At 36.5% G+C, this 18,090-nt stretch overlaps 1 long non-coding RNA gene across 3 annotated transcripts in view; it reads left to right on the forward strand.

The window, feature by feature from the left end:
* Positions 1–5,544, forward strand: part of LOC131532607 (uncharacterized) — a 63,890-nt gene extending 58,346 nt beyond the window's left edge. The window contains exons 4-5 of one of the 3 annotated variants that reach the window (XR_009268929.1): positions 4,209–4,546; positions 4,645–5,544. This is a non-coding gene — a long non-coding RNA (uncharacterized LOC131532607). Of the gene's footprint in view, positions 752–4,208; positions 4,547–4,644 lie in introns of those variants that run through there. The other 2 variants (XR_009268928.1, XR_009268927.1) reach the window with 2 other exon arrangements.
* Positions 5,545–18,090: the final 12,546 nt, after the last annotated feature.

Consider the following 18,090-nt stretch of genomic DNA (forward strand, 5'->3'; position numbering starts at 1 on the left):
GGGGTGGTGGGAGGGTAAGTTTGGCTGCTTTAAGCCGAGTTTTGACTGCTGGTTTATCTTTATTATCGAAAACCATAATTGAAAATCGACCCATGGCTCCAGTATTTTAGATTTGGAGGCGTGCTTTGAAACCGTTTGAGCATCTTTTTTCATTTGTTTTACACTAGGCCTAAATTTGTGTGGGCGTTCCTGTATCAAGTGTCATATTCAAAATATTTGACTGTAATTTAAAATGCCTTGGATATTCTTTTGGTCTTATATTTAAATAAACCATTTCAATTCATGTCCTCCCCATTGAGGACTTGTCCAGAGCTCCAATTCGGTGACACATTTATCCACTAAAAGAGAATAAAGAATTAAATCTGGTCATCTCTTTCGTTCTCAGGAGGTAGCCTTTTTCGTGCTACAAAATGATTCAAAAACGATCATATTTAATTCAAACAAAAATTAATCTGTTCGGCAGCCAGATGGTTATGAGTCTCACATGAATTCAAAAGACAGAGAGAGAGAGAGAGACATTTTCCCTCAGGACAGCGCAGGGATTATCGTGCTCGCTGGAAAATTTTGATTTGCTTTGTGAGCGCGGGCCCACACAACTGCCTCCATTTTCTACGCATGTTGTCCAATTATATAGCTCACAGTGTTTCAAAGTATGCCTACATTGTCAAATGACTGTTTTCATACAGCAATTGCAAACTACTTTGCGTATTTTCATAATTGAAGTACGACCATGTATTAGCTTTAATATCATTTTCAGCTGTTGTTATTTAGGACTGCCCGTTACACTGCGAGGACAGGACAATAGGAGGGTGCAGAGCGTCCTGACTCATGGTGACCCCCTTTGTTCAGGCGAGGACACACAGACAGATGGTTCGAGCCGTCCTGGCGAATTTGTTACCTTTCCGTATGACGTGCAATATGTCGACGTCCCGACCGAGCGCGCGCAGAGACAGCAGCTGTCCATCCATCACGACTGTCAATGCGGAATAAACGCGTCTCTCGGCGCACTAATGTGGCTTGAGACACTCCGAGCGTAATGAATCTGATGATATAATGTTTGTGTTCTGGATGATGATGATGAGGAGGATAATGATATAAAATTGCCTTATGCGATTGTTTCAGCCTATTTTTTGATAAGGCGTCCTGCATTAGTGATGCATATCGATCGTGACTAAACCGGTTACATTAAAAGCGCAAAAACAGTGCTGGAGGAGCAAGAGAATAATAAACACATATTAGCGATGGAGGCATTACAGGCCAGTGTGTTCACTCCCCGCGCAGCCCCTCGTCATCTCTGGCCGAGTCGTTGGAGAAGGGTTGTGTGGAATTGGGGTAATTTGCGTGAACGGGCGTTGATTTACATTCGCGGCAGAGGTTAATGACAATGTCGTTCCTCGCCGCCTGTTCTTTTCATTGTAATGTTGTTAGGGAGAACCCAGGGCTGCACACCCCGCCCCCTGTTCCCCCCTTAATATACGACTGCCAGCGCGACCTGAAACGCTTCCAATTTGCTTGAACGTTCACGTGGAGATCTGTAACTCCTAATAGATCACGTGCAAATGTGCATTTTCTCAGTCACCGCTGATTTGTTCAGGTTTACCCGTCAGAACAGGATAGACGGAAGCAGAGAAGTAGAAGTATTTCTTAAAATAATTGTACTGTCTTCTGTAGTGTATTTCCCATTACTCCTTGTATTAAATGAAATATCATTCATTTGTTTAAATTGATCATAATAACTGTTTACATAGATGCATGTACTGTAAAAAATAGCAATATGGCAGATTTGGATTAGTCTTTTAAAGAAAATGTTTCAGTTCCCCAGTTTCCCTTACTCGCGGATGACAACTAGCATGTCAGGTGGATTATTGCTTCTGCATCTTGCATGCATGGCAAACAACACACTCATTAAGACAAAGAGATCAAGAAAGAAAAAATGTTGGATGGTTTGAAATTGAATAAACACAGCAGCAGGTCATGATAAGAGATCAACCTGGATTTCTGGTGAAAGTCTTCCATCTTTCTTTGTCAGCACAGTTCAAGGCTGTTTTGTAAGCTATTGCTTTGACCAGTGTGGCAATTCTGAGGCTAATGTTACTAAGTGGAATCTCAAGGTAACCATAATGAGCCAACCCTCCAAAATATATACTATAAAAGGGTCAACGCAATCTAAATGGACTTCATGTGGGTTTTGAGAAATATCCCAAAAATGCTGGCGAGGAATTGTCACTGCAGAGATGGAGATGCACAGAAATGTGCTCGTACATTGATGTTGTATTAAAAATCTGCTGTGGTATGCACCAGTCTAATGAGGGTTTCTTGGGTTTTTGGTCCTGTTGTAATTGTAGCAGTGTATTGCAAAGAGAATTCTGCAGTATGTCAAGCCCTTTTTAGAGGACTGGGATGGATTTCTGTTTCTTTTCACTGCGCAAATTATCTGTGAGATTCTCAAAAGAAAGCTTGTGAATTCCAAACAGTGTGTTTACAATGTCTTTTTCTCTTCATGTAAACTAGTGCAGAGTTAGAGACAGGTTATAGTTAAGATATGTATGCTATTAATTAGTTTCCAGCACAACTTCCAGCGCTATTATACTGTGTTATACACCACCAATCAAATTAAAGGACTGGAGCTAACTGCATGTAACTCAATTCTACAGTAAATAAAGAGCAACAAGCAGTGATGAACATAATATGATTATGAGCAGATAAGGGAAATTTCATCAAAACAGAGAATTTTGGTGGCTGCTGTGCTGGTACGCGCTCACACACTCACCAAAATCTGTGGCCATCTGTCACACACTCATCTTCTCTCACTATGTGTATACTACACTCCCTTAAACACCAAATCAAGGATATCCACAGCTTGCTGTAGAGAGAGACGTGATGTATGTCATCAGTTATATTCTTGCTGACTCCCTGGACTCCTTCCAGCTTGAGCAGCACAAATCTCTTGATTACGTTAAATTAGCACAGGCATGCCAATTCGATGACCTGAGTTTAATTTAGTTCTCCACTGATTGGTTGTACTTTAATTAGTATTCCTTGATGAGTTAAGCATCACTATCGCTATTGTTCATACTCTGAATTAAGGATTTGATCAAACCCCAGCCTTTTAACCATACATGTCCACTGGCATAGGGTGAGTGGAGTTGGACATTTCCTATTATTATCGATGCTATCTGGGTAACGGCTTGTGAGATTGACAACAGTGTTGAAAGCATTAAAAAGTTAGGAAATGCAGAACTTCATGGAAATTAAAGGTGAGAAATGCCAAGTGGCAGCCAATCGCTGTGAGATGAAGACAAGCCAAGGTTGTGATGTGTCATGAATGCGTTTCTCATCTTGCACGGTATACATAGTTGTATAATTAATTAATTAATTAATTAATAAAATATATATATTTTGGGAAATAAATTTTATATATGCACAGGCCTATATAAATATTTAATAAATAATTCATATATAATATATATAATTAATTAATTATACAACTATGTATACCGTGCAAGATGAGAAACGATTCATGCTAGTTTATATATATATATATATATATATATATATAAAAACATTTATATAGGCCTATGTGTATATATAAAAGATATATCCCAAAATTATATAAATACACTGCTGTTCAGAAGTTTGGGGTCAGTTTTTTTTTATTTTTTATTTTATTTTTTAAAGAAGTCTTTATGCTCACTAAGGCTGCATTTATTTGATCAAAAATACAGCAAAAACCCTAATATTGTGAAATGTTATCAAAATTTAAAATAACTGTTTAGAATATATTTTAAAATCTAATTTATTCCTGTGATGGCAAAGCTGAATTTGCAGCAGCCACTACTCCAGTCTTCAGTGTCACATGATCTCTCAGAAATGTATCATAATATTTATTCTAATATGTCTGTATTATACCATTGTACCATAGAAAATATGGTGCAGAATTACTTGTCTAATTAATCAGATTTATGGTTTTGCAACTGAAGTCATATCTAAGACTCAAGGGATGGGTTCAAGCAACCATTCAGAACACTTTAGCAAATGATGAAAAAATTCATTTTTAATTCATTCTATAATCAGCTGATGTGCCACAACCATAAGCTCATCCTAACAGCCCATCAGATCAAATAATTCTTCATGGATCTACACAGAATTAGGGCTTCACATCCCGATCGGGTTCATGTGATCCACAATATAACATCTATATTCTGCAGATTTGAGATGATCTGATTCTGGGTCTGTCCTGAACTAGGCTCGGCAGCGCCTCCTCTCTGCAGTGCCTCTGTGGAAGTGTGTCACGAGCAGACGAACCTGTGAAGCTGTACCGCAGTACCACTGAGAGTGTTATTGCCGGTGACAGTGCACTCCATTGTAGAGTACCGCATCCACAACGGGATCGAAACCACCTCCTAACATTCATTCCCAAATCTGAACGACCATATGGAGCCCAAACCGTCCACCCTGAAGACTCTTTCTATTTTTAGAACGATTGTCTTCCTTCTGTTGGGGTCAAGGTCGGTTAAGGGGGAAGGTCAATAGCAGCAACGCGTTGGTCCGTATCGGTTTGTATATATATTCATGTTTGCATGATGAGGTGCCGTCTGAGTCCCGTGAGGAGTTTGACCTCTTTAACCTTTCGTCCCTCCCCAGGCCGGCTGGCGCACGTAGACGTTACAGCCGGTGACCCCGCTGAAAACACACGCAGATGCACGGAGAACTGCCACGCTTATGTTGATCTGCATACCAAATGTAATACCACCCCAAAATTCAGATTCGACCCCCCACACATGAACTCTGACCTCCCCTACATAATTAGAGAGCGCGAGTGAGCGGAGCGGCTCTATTTGTCTCATTTTGTGGGTAATGTGGTGATGGAGGGGAGAAGTGGGGGAGGGATGTTGGTCCCCACCTGACTCAACCCTCCTCCACATCACTCCCTCGGACTCCTCCTCAGGGGGAAGAGGATTTATTGTGCACGCGCTAGAGTGTGTGTGTTTGTGTGTGTGTGTGTGTGTGTGTGTGTGTGTGTGAGGGAGAAAGGCACGTGCCAAGTGTCTGGTGCTGAATCATACCTACCCCCCCCCCCCAACCTCGAGGCCACATTGAATTTACACACAACACACTCATATGAACACACACAGTGTAGTTTCACTGCATACACACTTATTAACACTAAGACACTCAGACTGAAAGTGTTTTAACAATTCTCTCATCTTTAGATAAAGTATGTTGTGGTGTCCAGTAAAGACAGTTCAGTGCAGTTCATATTGGATTGAACTGTATAAATGTGGCCTGGATTTGTTGACAGAAACATTCTTGCAAAATAAATAAATAAAATCGAAAAATAAAGCACACTCCTTTCGATATAGTGTTGCACAGCATCATGGTCCACAAGCAGTATAGCCAGTAGTCATGGAAACAAGAAGATATATGTAGGTTTAGCTCCTCATGAAAAAAGTATTTTTAATTCTCAAAAGTCATAAATATTACGTAATATAGCATTGTATAATATTATTAGTATTAAAATACACAATAACAATATTATATAGCTATGCGTCAATATAATACGTCATGTACACCAAATATATATATACATATATACACACATACGTATATGTATGTATCTTTATATTTGTATATTTATTACATGCATAGAGAGACAAAAAAATTTAACATAAATACAATGTGCCCATTTGCAAATACTTTGCAAAATCTGTATTATTATCATTATCATTATATTTGGTATATGTTTTTGTTTGTTAATAAGTGAAAGTGAATTATTATTATTTTTATTTTATATAGAGAATTTATTAGATTTTTACATTTAAATTTACATAATGTTACACATGTTTTTATAGATATTTAAAAATATATTATAAAAAAAAAAAAAAAATGTAATGTATGTATATATTTTGTCATTTATTGCAATCATTTTAGTCGATGATCTCTTTTACTAGTCCCCATACTCCAGTTCACATAAATGGAGAATAAATCTTCAGCTGCATAGTTTTTTTTTTTTGCTAAAACCCACCTCATAAGCAAGTTTCTACCCCCACACACACACACACACACACAATCTCTCTCTCTCTTTCTCTCTCTCTCTCTCTCTTTCTCTCTCTCTCTTCCTCTCTCTCTTTCTCACACACATACACACACGTAAATTTGTTCTCGTGCTTGTTATTGGTGTGAACGAGCGAAAAGGATTCTCTTCAAATGTGTTAACTCTACTTTTCCATCCTTATTTTTTCCCTCCACAGTCAGGCTGAGCTCTCATGCACGCACCCGCCTGCACATCATCCACAAGGACTGTGGAATCAGTTTATTAATAATACAAATGGCTTTCTTAATGTGCTGCTGCATTTGAGTAGGTACGCTCAGCCGTTAATCATGCTAACATCAACACTATGTGTGTGTGTTTGTTTGTTTTGCACATGTATCCTCAGATTCCATTGTTTTCTATATCTGCCCCTGAGTCAGCAGTTAGTTGGTAATCATGCCACAGTGGTTTTAATTGCTCTGTTAATTGATAGGAAACAGAAAGGCTCTAATTAGATGTAATGATACGAGGCACTCTCTGTCACTGTGGAGCTAATGATTTAGCACGCTAGCACCAGACTGGATGCTTCACGAGGAGATTTACATATGAAAAGCATGTGTGCGAGTGTGTTTGTGTGTGCCTATGATGGGGAGAGGGGAAGAGAGAGTGGGGTGAACATAGAGAAACAGAGATCAAGTTGGAGAGCATTTGTTAAGAACAATAGGGAAGAACAGAGGGAGGTTGAGTGAAATTCAAGCTGTATTGTTTCATCATTGCAAACTATAGTGAGACCTTTGCTGGTTTGAAGCATCAGATTTGAACCGGGGTGCGCTGCAGATGCGCACTGCTTCCACCGACATCTCTACAAAGCTGCTTTTCTAAGAAAAGGAGCTTTTGCGGAGAGTGCAATTGCCTTAATATTTTTTGATACGCCACCCTTAAAGGGATAGTTCACCTCAAAATAGAAATTCTGTCATCATTTTCTCAGCCTCATGTCATCTCAGACCCGTCTAAAGGCGGTTCTTCATCTTTGGGGACTTTTATGTCCCACGGGTTGATTTTTTTTTTTTTTTTTTAAGCTTTCTATTATGCTTCATTATTTCTATTTGCTCATTTCAAATCACATTTATAAATAGTTTTTATCATTTTACTCTTGTCAGGCTTTCAATGGAAATTTTTTATATATATATAATTACATGTTTAAAAACAATAATAAACTAGGGTTGTAAGATTAAAATAAATAATTCAATAAAAATAAAAATGTAAAGCCATACTAAAAAACAATAAATTTGATTTGTTAGGGACATATGGCAGTAAAATAAAAAAATTGGGAATGTAAACAAATTTATAGTGTTAAAATAATTTCTATCTTTTTTTTTTTTAATTATGGCTGTCAGTTTTGCCATAATTTCCAACACACAGAATAAAAAAAAAAAAAAAAAACTTGATAATACTTCATAAAATGAAGCTTGAGCTTGAGATGAAATGAAATGAAATGTGAAGTATGAAAATGATAGAAAAAAGGTAAGTATACCTAGATCTTTTTCATTGCCAAATTATGCCAAAAGTGTGTCAACAGTATATAACTGTGCATATTTAAGGTACAAAAATACTATGAAATTAGCCTTAGCATAACAAAGTAGTCAGCCATTTAATTCCAAAAATATTTCCACCACAGAACGTCATAATTTGAGATACACTGGAAATGACACTGCTGGGAATTTTTATGACTTTCAGGGGGAAAAAAGTGTCATAATTCTCTAGTGATGCATGTGTATTCACCGGTGGACAGTCGACTAGATGATGGCTTTCAGTCTTTCAGGGTTTAAAACAACGTGATGGTGAGATGACAGAATTTCCATTTTTGAGGAAACCATTCCTTTAACATCTGAATCTGTCAAAAAAAAAGGCAAGGTGGGTAAGAGTTAAAGAGACAGAGCAGGAGAGAGATGAAAGTCTTATCTCTCTGAACAGAGCCAGATAGGCTATCGTTTATCTGTTTACAGACAGATGCTCTGATACAGTGAAATTACTGCAAAACATTTGAGTGACAGAGTGCAGGAGAGTGTGAAAGAGAGCGAGGGAGGTGAAAGGAGAGCTGGAGTGACCTTGCTTCAGATCCCGGTTGGATGTTTGACATTGGGGCATGTTGTAGGGCGCACCAGTGTTTATCTCTGATAGCACGAGCATTCGTGATTTGCTCATGGCGTCAGGGCAAAAAAAAAAAACCTTTCATAGTTATTTTATACCTGTTCAATCACGCTTTGTTTTTTTTTGGTGGTGTAAGTTATGACAATGTACAGAAACGCCGTATTTTGTTCTATGATGGGCTCATATTTCAGTCTAAGAGATGTGCTGTGATATTGGCTTCTTGAGGCAGGACTCTCACTCGCTGATTTGTTTCTCTCATCAGTCCCGTGGGTAATTTAGCTAGTGAAATCACACCTTTTCTTTCTCTCCGCTCTTCTTCGATTTCCTGTCCCAATGGTGGCCAATCACACAGCGGTGTCCTTGGGGGCCAGCCTTGGGTAGGGGGACGGATGAGGGGGGTCACGTTCCCCCCACCCCCCTCACCCTCTTATATTTATTGTGCCTTCTCTCTCTCTTTCTCGCTCTCTCAGTGTTCATAAGATATACTGGTCACACAGTAGTACATGAACAGAGGACTGTTTTTTTTGTTGTGGTGTTGTAAAGCAGTTGCACATTTGCAGATTAATTAAGGATTGTATTGGTTTCTCTGTTAACCTGCTAATAAAATACTGGAAGAAATGTACCCTGACTGTATTTTGATGGCACATTTATGAGCAGAGGCAAAGGTGCTCGCTATATTCTGTTAAATTATACAAAGCACATACAGTGGAAGCTTGCAGTTGCGGTATGTGGGTGCAAGTGAGAAAGCTTAGGTTAGTTGCAAACTCTAGACACTTTATATAAAATATGTAGAGAAATGGCTCCAAGTTGTTCATGACATTTATTTATTTTGCTAATTAAAAAAATTATACTGAATAATATTACTTTATATTCCAAATTCTTGTGTACTTGGTTGGTCTTAAAACCCATTGAAGCTCCATTGCAGTGCAAAAAAGCTTGCTGATGTTTCCATACTGAAAGGTTGAACAGTTTTACAGGAAATATTTTTATTTTAAAATATTTTTAATTTTTTAAATATTATTTTTCAGTATTTTTTTTAAAGTTTTTATTATTATTAAACCATTACATTTTATTTTGTATTTTATATTTTTCTACTTAATGTTCATGTTAACTATTTGTAATGTTTATTAATAATCTTAATATATAAATTAACTAAAGAAGCCAAGTTTCACTAGACTGTAACACTAGAAATAGTTTATAAATCTAAAAAGTATGAATCTATAAAATATATATATATTTTTTTGACATTTTGCTACTTAAAATTTATTTTTGTTTTAAAGATTTTTATTGGAAAACCAGACAAAATACTGATTTATATATATATATATATATATATATATATATATATATATATATATATATATATATATATATATATATATATATATATATATATATATATATATATATATATATATATATATATATATACATAATTTAGATTTTTACATTTAGCAAGTGATGTTAATGAACACAGTAAATGTTCAGTCTATTTTTCTAGAACATATTTTGAAACCAATTTTTGCATTTTATATCCTGTTACTTGTTAAAGTATATTACGGTCTATAATGTGTCTTAAAGTGCATGTGTGAGAGTGTGTACTTTTGCTCAAGTGTGTGCATATGTATACATTTGTGTGTGTGTGAGACTACAAAGGCTGGCTAATTCAGATGAGGGACCGTGGCGGTTATCACACAGGAACACACCACAGTGAGTGTATGCATGCTTTTGTTTCTGACTGTCTGTATTTTAATGAGCTCGGCCTATCGCTGCAGTGCTGCACGCTACAGCGGCTCTTCACGCAGGACAAGTGTGACAATAACCCCCCGCCACCCCACCCCGCAGATTACCCACCACTCACACACATCCATATATTAACATTCTCACCCAAATATCACAAACTAGCTCATGCACACATTACATCTACAGTCCAGAAGCGAGTGGTGGGACTGCTGTCAAAAACTGTGCTTGTCAGCACTGATGACTGTTAAGTACAACTAGAACAATGTCTAAAAAAAGGTGTGTATATGTATGTCATTCTTTATATTATCAGATTATTTAAACCAAGTTGCATCAAAATGTCAAATTTGTAAACTTTTTTTTTTTTTTTTTTTTAATTGCTAATGCAATGTCACTGTAAATGTCTTTGTACAATACAGTATCTCCTACATTTTGTACAGTATATCCTACACTTAAAAAATCTGTAGAAAAAAGGAAAAGTTTACTGCTATTTTTTTGCCAGGACATTTTCCGTTACATTTATGGACATTTCCTTTAATCCTAAAACACGAAATAATGCTTAATTCAAAACACCTGTGAAAAAAATCAATACAGAAAATTCCTTCATGTTAACGAAGTACCATGGACCCTTTTTATGGACTTCAGAGTGCAGTAAATGCAGTAAGGTGGTGGAACAGAGGTGGAAATGGTCAAATGAGCAAAATGGTCACTAAAAACTGGCTCAATAATTCAAGTCAAGTTTCTTTTATGATTCAGATGAGACTAAAAGTGATATACGAGTGGGTACTTTGTAATTAGTCTGTACATTTCCACAAGCTTGAACCATTCTTGTAGATTTGATCTAATGTTTGTGACAGGTTGTGAATATGATAAATGGATTATCAGCCAGTCATAGTGACCTGGAGGCACTGCCTCCTATTATGTTTTTTTTTGGCATTTTCACAATGTTTCAGGATATCTCAAGATTTTAGTTATTCTAAAATAAGAAATTATTAATTTTAAAATAAAGTTTACATTTTTATTTTTGTATTTTATTTTTGCAGTTTTTGTTTGAGACGGGGACATGTGCCGACATGTCCCTGTCTCAAACAAAAACCTCTAGTTGTGTATAAAAGAAAATATGGTTAATAACAGTGCAAGATAATGTAGAGGCAATTTTGCATTGCTACAGGGGTTAAGAAAAAACAACTGTAAAAAAAAAAAGCTTTTGTCATTTTTAATAGGCAAATTTTTTTATCCACTTCACACATCAGTAATTTATTTCTACTAGATTTTATGAGAACTCAAATTCCTTCATTTAAAGTGATGTGACTTTTCAGTTTTCGGTTGCGATTTTGGCACCACTTTGACATTTTTTATTTTATTAAGCTTTTTTGATTCTATTTTTTATTTTACAGTGCAGCATATGCTGGTCTTTACTGGTCAAGCTAAAAATGGGTAGCTTCATTTTGTTCCTTTTAGTTTAATAGTCCTTACACACCTCAGAGACTTGAACTCCCCCTCTCCCAGGGGACCCGGCTCTCTCCAAAACCTCTGGATAGTGAGTCACGTTTTCTCTGTTTCAGAAAGAATATTAAACGGCTTTGCTCAGTGTTTAGAGTCCAGTGTAGCACATCACTGAGTTCTGCGTTTGTGTGTGCATGTGAATCTGGCTTGTGTCTCTATGCATAATTGTATTATTATTAATTCTGCCTGCAGTGGAATATTGCAGGAAATTATTGTTACGGATTTTTCTTTGAGGGACAGTGCGTCCAATTAAAGAGCACCCCCCCCTTTATTAATAATAGCAGTTGTGAAAAGAAGTCTGAGTCGGCTGCCATCTCTTTGCTGTGAAGTTATCAGCGCGGAGCAGGCACAAGCTGGTTTCACATCGCTGAATGCTCACTCAATGGTGAACATACAGCATAGCCAGGACCACTCTGTCTGAATAAAGAAATAACCTCCTGTACGAGAGTGAAGTCTCCCCTCTCTCTCTCTCTCTCTCTCTCACACACACACACACACACACACACACACACACACAGATTTAAACAGAGAAGGGCGATTATTTCTTGTAACGGGCAAGAATTCCAATTTTAAGGAATTCTAAAATGCTCTTCTTATTGTGAAGGTGCCTTGTCTAGTTGGGCAGCTCACACAGCCAGAGGTTTTCTTTCAGTGCACTGAGCCAATCCAAGAACAATCGCTGCTAATCTAAAAGTATCAAAAGGCTACAGATTCCTCTACAACTTGATATCAAACCAGTTGACCTTATTAAACTAATTAGCTCAATTAGAAAACAAAAGCCTCCCCTCTGAACCCCTGGTCCTTTGTTGTGCCATGATTCCAAACACAAGGGGAAAGGAGGGGAACTGGCGCATTTGTTCACTGATACTGAGAAAAGAACAAATATTATTTTATATCATTAGCATAAACAAATGAGGACAGCAGCCTTGTTAAAGCGTTAGTGGCTCGTTAGTGCCACAGCTGAGCCACCTGCCTGATCACCCGGTCCTGTTTGAGAGACCAAAGCTCAGTGACAATCATGGCCTATTCTTTAGCAAAGCTCATTTGCATTTACAATTGAGGTTTAATTAATTAGTCTCGTTTGGTGTCTGGTTTTATTCCTACTATATGAGATATAAGAAGGAATTGGATTTGAGGAGCAAGAAAAATTGAGTTGAGAATGGAATGGAATGGAGTACTGTGATAATGTAAAGAGCATTGGGATGATATGGAAAGAGTACTGTAATCAGATGTGAGTAGTGTGATGTGGTGAGTCATTGTCAGTACATCAGTACAGAAATAATATGTGAAGAAATGTGATGAGTACTGTGATAGGGTTTGAAGAGTGATGTGATAATCTTCGTAATAATAAAGTAAGTAATTGGATGTGAGGAGTATTATGTCTTATAAAGAAAATTGTGCTTATTTAAAGAGTATGTTGTAAGATGTGAAGAGTAATGCAATGATGTGATGAGTATTGTGATCAAATGTGAGGAGTGACGTGATAAAATGCAAAGAGTAATGTGATAAGTATTGTGATTTACCCAGGTAGTCGCTAGGGGTCAATAATAAATGAATGAGTACATACTAAACACAGTAAAAGTCTGTGATTGTATACTTTTTTTTCACTGCAAGTACTTAAATGTAAATGTGCAAGTACTTAAAAGTAAAATGTGAGGGGCAATGTGGTGTGATGAAATGTTACTGATGTGGTGAGTACTGTGATAAAATGTTAGGTGTAATGTAATGAGTACTGTGATAAAATGTGAGGAATAGTGTGATGATCTGATGGGTACTTTAATAAAATGTAAGGAGTAATGTGATGAGTACTGTAATAAGATGTGAAGAATATGATGTAATGACTACTGTGGTAAAATGTGAGGATTAATATCATGATGTGATGAGTACTGTGATAAAATGTGAGGTGTAGTGTGATTGGTACTGTAATGTAAGGAGTAATTTGATGAGTACTGTGATTAAAATGTGAGGAGTAGTGTGATGGTGTGATTGGTACTGTAATAAATGTGAGTTGTAATGTGATGAGTACTGTGATTAAAATGTGAGTAGTAATGTGATGAATACTGTGATAAAATGTGAGGAGTAGTGTGATGGTGTGATTGGTACTGTAATAAATGTGAGTTGTAATGTGATGAGTACTGTGATTAAAATGTGAGTAGTAATGTGATGAATACTGTGATAAAATGTGAGTAGTGTGATGGTGTGATTGGTACTGTAATAAATGTGAGTTGTAATGTGATGAGTACTGTGATTAAAATGTGAGTTGTAATGTGATGAGTACTGTGATAAAATGTGAGTAGTAATGTGATGAATACTGTGATAAAATGTGAGGAGTAGTGTGATGGTGTGATTGGTACTGTAATAAATGTGAGTTGTAATGTGATGAGTACTGTGATTAAAATGTGAGTAGTAATGTGATGAATACTGTGATAAAATGTGAGGAGTAGTGTGATGGTGTGATTGGTACTGTAATAAATGTGAGTTGTAATGTGATGAGTACTGTGATTAAAATGTGAGTAGTAATGTGATGAATACTGTGATAAAATGTGAGGAGTAGTGTGATTGGTACTGTAATAAATGTGAGTTGTAATGTGATGAGTACTGTGATTAAAATGTGAGGAATAGTGTGATGATCTGATGGGTACTTTAATAAAATGTAAGGAGTAATGTGATGAGTACTGTGATTAAAATGTGAGTTGTAATGTGATGAGTACTGTGATTAAAATGTGAGTAGTAATGTGATGAGTACTGTGATAAAATGTGAGTAGTAATGTGATGAATACTGTGATAAAATGTGAGGAGTAGTGTGATTGGTACTGTAATAAATGTGAGTTGTAATGTGATGAGTACTGTGATTAAAATGTGAGTAGTAATGTGATGAATACTGTGATAAAATGTGAGGAGTAGTGTGATGGTGTGATTGGTACTGTAATAAATGTAAGGAGTAATGTGATGAGTACTGTGATTAAAATGTGAGTAGTAATGTGATGAGTACCGTGATAAAATATGAGGAGTAGTGTGAGGATGTGATTGGTGTAATGTGATGAGTACTGTAATAAGATGTGAAGAATATGATGATGTAGTGCGTACTGTGGTAAAATGTGAGGATTAACATGATGATGTGATGAGTGCTGTGATAAAATGTAGAGTAACGTGATTAGATATGGAGACTATAGCTTTATTTTCAATCCCTTTTTTCTCAGTTTTGCAGAGCCTGGCAAGAATTTGTGAGTAGAAGTAAGAGTCTGGTTACACCTCAAATGAGGCGTGCTGTGATGGGTGAGAGAAAGAGGTGTCTTGACATGCAGAAGTTTCTGCTGATGCACAGGAGATGTAGTGGAGGTTCTGGCAAGAATCTTCACAGTGTAAAAAGCAAACAGCTGTGTCATGACCTTACGCTATTAAATGGGTATTATGTCATGTTAATGACTTTTTCATTGAGATGTAATTATAACATTGGTAAGGGTTTAATGGGAACATTTACTGAAATTCTGTAGTGAGACATTCACATTCCAACAATATTCAACTTCATTCTGTTCCAATACTCCTTGACCCGACGCCTGCTCTCACTGCCAAAGGACTGAAAGAAAGAAAGATTGAGGCAGAGGGTCTTTTGGGAGTCTAGTGACCAGAAGATAATGTGCAGATGCCAGGATTCCCATATTTTCGTATTCTCATTATGTTCCTAATTAATTCCTAACTCATTATGCTCTCACTGACTAATTTGTACCCACAGCTGATTTGATTAAACCTGGCTCTATGCTAATGAGCATTTTTTTTCACCATTTTACAGTTAGATTGGAGCATGCAGGGCTAGTCTCAAGTGTTTATGTGTGTGTCAAACAGCTCAAACACATTTAGTCTTGGATACACTACTCCAAGATGTTCTATTTGACTGTATTTGGCTCAATCTGTTCTTTTTTTCCTCTGTCTCCAAATCCCTCCCTCTCTTCCTCCGTCTGATAACACTGACTTGTGAGGACAAATGTGTGCGGTTCATCAGCAGAGGTTGAGATTTAACAATTGAAAAAAAAACTGATGAATAAAATCTCTAAACACGAACCATGGCGGAAAAAATCCAATTAAAACTTCATTTGATGTTCCAAAAACCAGCAGGAAAAAAAGGAATTTCATTTAAATATTTCAGTGATAACTGAGAGAGGGAAGTAAAGGGGAAGATTTTTTTATTTTTTATTTTTTTTTAAATGAAGAAGCAGTTGACAACATCAGCCCTGCTTCTTACTGTCTTGAAGATTTAAAGATTGTTTCAAAGCTTTCGTCAAGTGCAAAACATTGTGGAGTCTAACAGCCAAAGTTTTAATGCAGGACAAAAACCGTACACTTCCACACTTAAAGATCCGATCTGTTAGTTGAATGGGTTTAGCGCTGCTGTGTATGACTGTGTCTACTCAAGCGTACGCTAGTTGGCAATTTTCAGGCTTTCCATATATGGTTGTTTGACCTACATATTCAGATCAGATACACACACAGGCACAGATACAAATGCGCACACAGGAGAGAAACTGTCCTTTCAAATTACGCTCTTATGTTAACTCACATATATGTTAGTGTGTGCTTGCACGCTGGTTTCTCATGGGTTTATGGTGCATTTAACACATTCTTTTCTGCATGCTTCAACATTCCCAGCGTAAATATTTGATGAAAACCCTTTAGATGTAAGTGATGTTTAATTAATAGTTATTGGCAAAACAGAGATTTTTGAACATCTCCTAGAGCTGGCCCTTAGCTTTTTAGTTTCTGATAATATTGATGTTCTGGGTGTTTGCTGATGAGCGGGAATTCTTTAAATATGCTGTCCGATCTCACAGACGAACGCGCACATACACAACTCATCTGTTGTAGAATAATAATCAAGGCTTTAGTGCAACTTCAAACACATAAACATCCCTCGTCTCTTATCTGCTAGAGATTATTTGTGAAGTCATCTCTCTGTTTTTTGGTTTGATGATGATTAGTGTGCAGTGGCATATACATGTATAATTATTTAATTTTATAATACACCAGATCACATAAAACAAGGTGCAAGAAGTGTGTGTTTAGGTGTTGTTTGATGTGTGTTTTCTAAGAAAAGAGAGAGTGTGTTTGATGGAATGATGCAGTAGCATTCCTTGGGAAAAACAACCACAGCCCTTCTTTCCAAAGCTGAGAGAAGGAGAGCGAGGGTCCTAAATGAATAAATAAAAGCCATAACCACCCTCTAGTGCTGAACAGGAGCACTTAAAGCATTTTAACAAGAGGGTCACTTCATTAAATATTGACCTCCTGTCTAAAAACTCTCTGCAGGAACACTGCGACGCCTCACTGTGACTAGAGGACAGAGAGAGACGAGGAGAGAAATAGAAAGTAAAGAGAGTAGAGAACAGAAGCTAAAGTTAAAATTGAAAGATGGTAGCCAGGATGAAAATTATTCAGTCATCATATAGAGAGACAAACACACACACACATACTCGCATACTATGCAGTCATTCTCTGTGTGTGTGGTAGAACCACATACAGGGTAATGCAGGTTATCAATACTGCCATAATGATGATAATAATAATACAATATTAAGACTTTTAATGTAATAATAATATTATCATTATTATTATTATGCAGAATAATAACTTTACATTAAAAGATCTTTCATTAATATACATTATATAATTAAGCCTAAGTTTATATACTCCTGTCGTAGTATTTTGATACTGTTTGAATGAGTATCATCAGTCTAAGATTTATTTTAATCTTCATACAGTATAATATATTTTCACACTTATAGTGACTGATTAACACATTAATTAATCTAACTAAAACTAGTGAATGAATAAATTGAGATTATTAGATGGTTTTAAATCATTTTCAGCATTATCTGTTGAATTGCCACCACAATTCCTGATAAATCTTGCCACAATTAACTATATTTTGGTTGTTAACAAATTAAGGTGAAATTTGGTAAGAGGCGGGGGGGCATTAAGGAGGAAGACTGAATTTTACGTTCTTTATACATTTTTATAAATGTAAGAGAATCTTAGCGAGACATCAATAAACAAAAAAAAAAGACCTATTTTTTTCTGTTAGGACAGTAGTAATGTTTCTTTAAAAATGTGTATTGATATTTCTGTCTTTTCTATATTTAATTATAAATATACAAAAATATCTAAATAGAATTTTGTAATGAGTGACAATTTTGGTAAAACACAAAAAAATAAATGAAAAGATGCATAAATTAGTGATAATCTGATTAATTTGAGAATTAGACATTTTGCTAGATAGCTTTAATTTATATAATCTATAGTATATATAGTATTTTAATATGCATAATATCATTTGAATATATTTCCTCAGATATGTTATACATAGTAATGCATGTCTACAGAATAAGGTACAAAATGTCAGTTTACCCTTTCCTCATCATTATCCGAAGTGCTTGTTCACTCTCCGAATATGTTTGTTTTTGCTCCAGTAGATTTTGGAATGAATTCAGTGTGACCTCTCTGGCCTCTCTGACCTATTATCTCCATGGTGACCGTCCTCTAGCGACCAGCCTCATCAATCAGACACAGCGACAGCTCATCTGTCCCCTGCACCGCACACACCAGGGCCTCCAGCCAGATGTTTACGCGACAGGAGAAATGGCTCCTCCGATCAATGGAGCCGCTCTGTA

The sequence above is a fragment of the Onychostoma macrolepis genome, chromosome 23, assembly GCF_012432095.1.
Source record: "Onychostoma macrolepis isolate SWU-2019 chromosome 23, ASM1243209v1, whole genome shotgun sequence".
NCBI classification, from domain to species: Eukaryota; Metazoa; Chordata; class Actinopteri; order Cypriniformes; family Cyprinidae; genus Onychostoma; species Onychostoma macrolepis.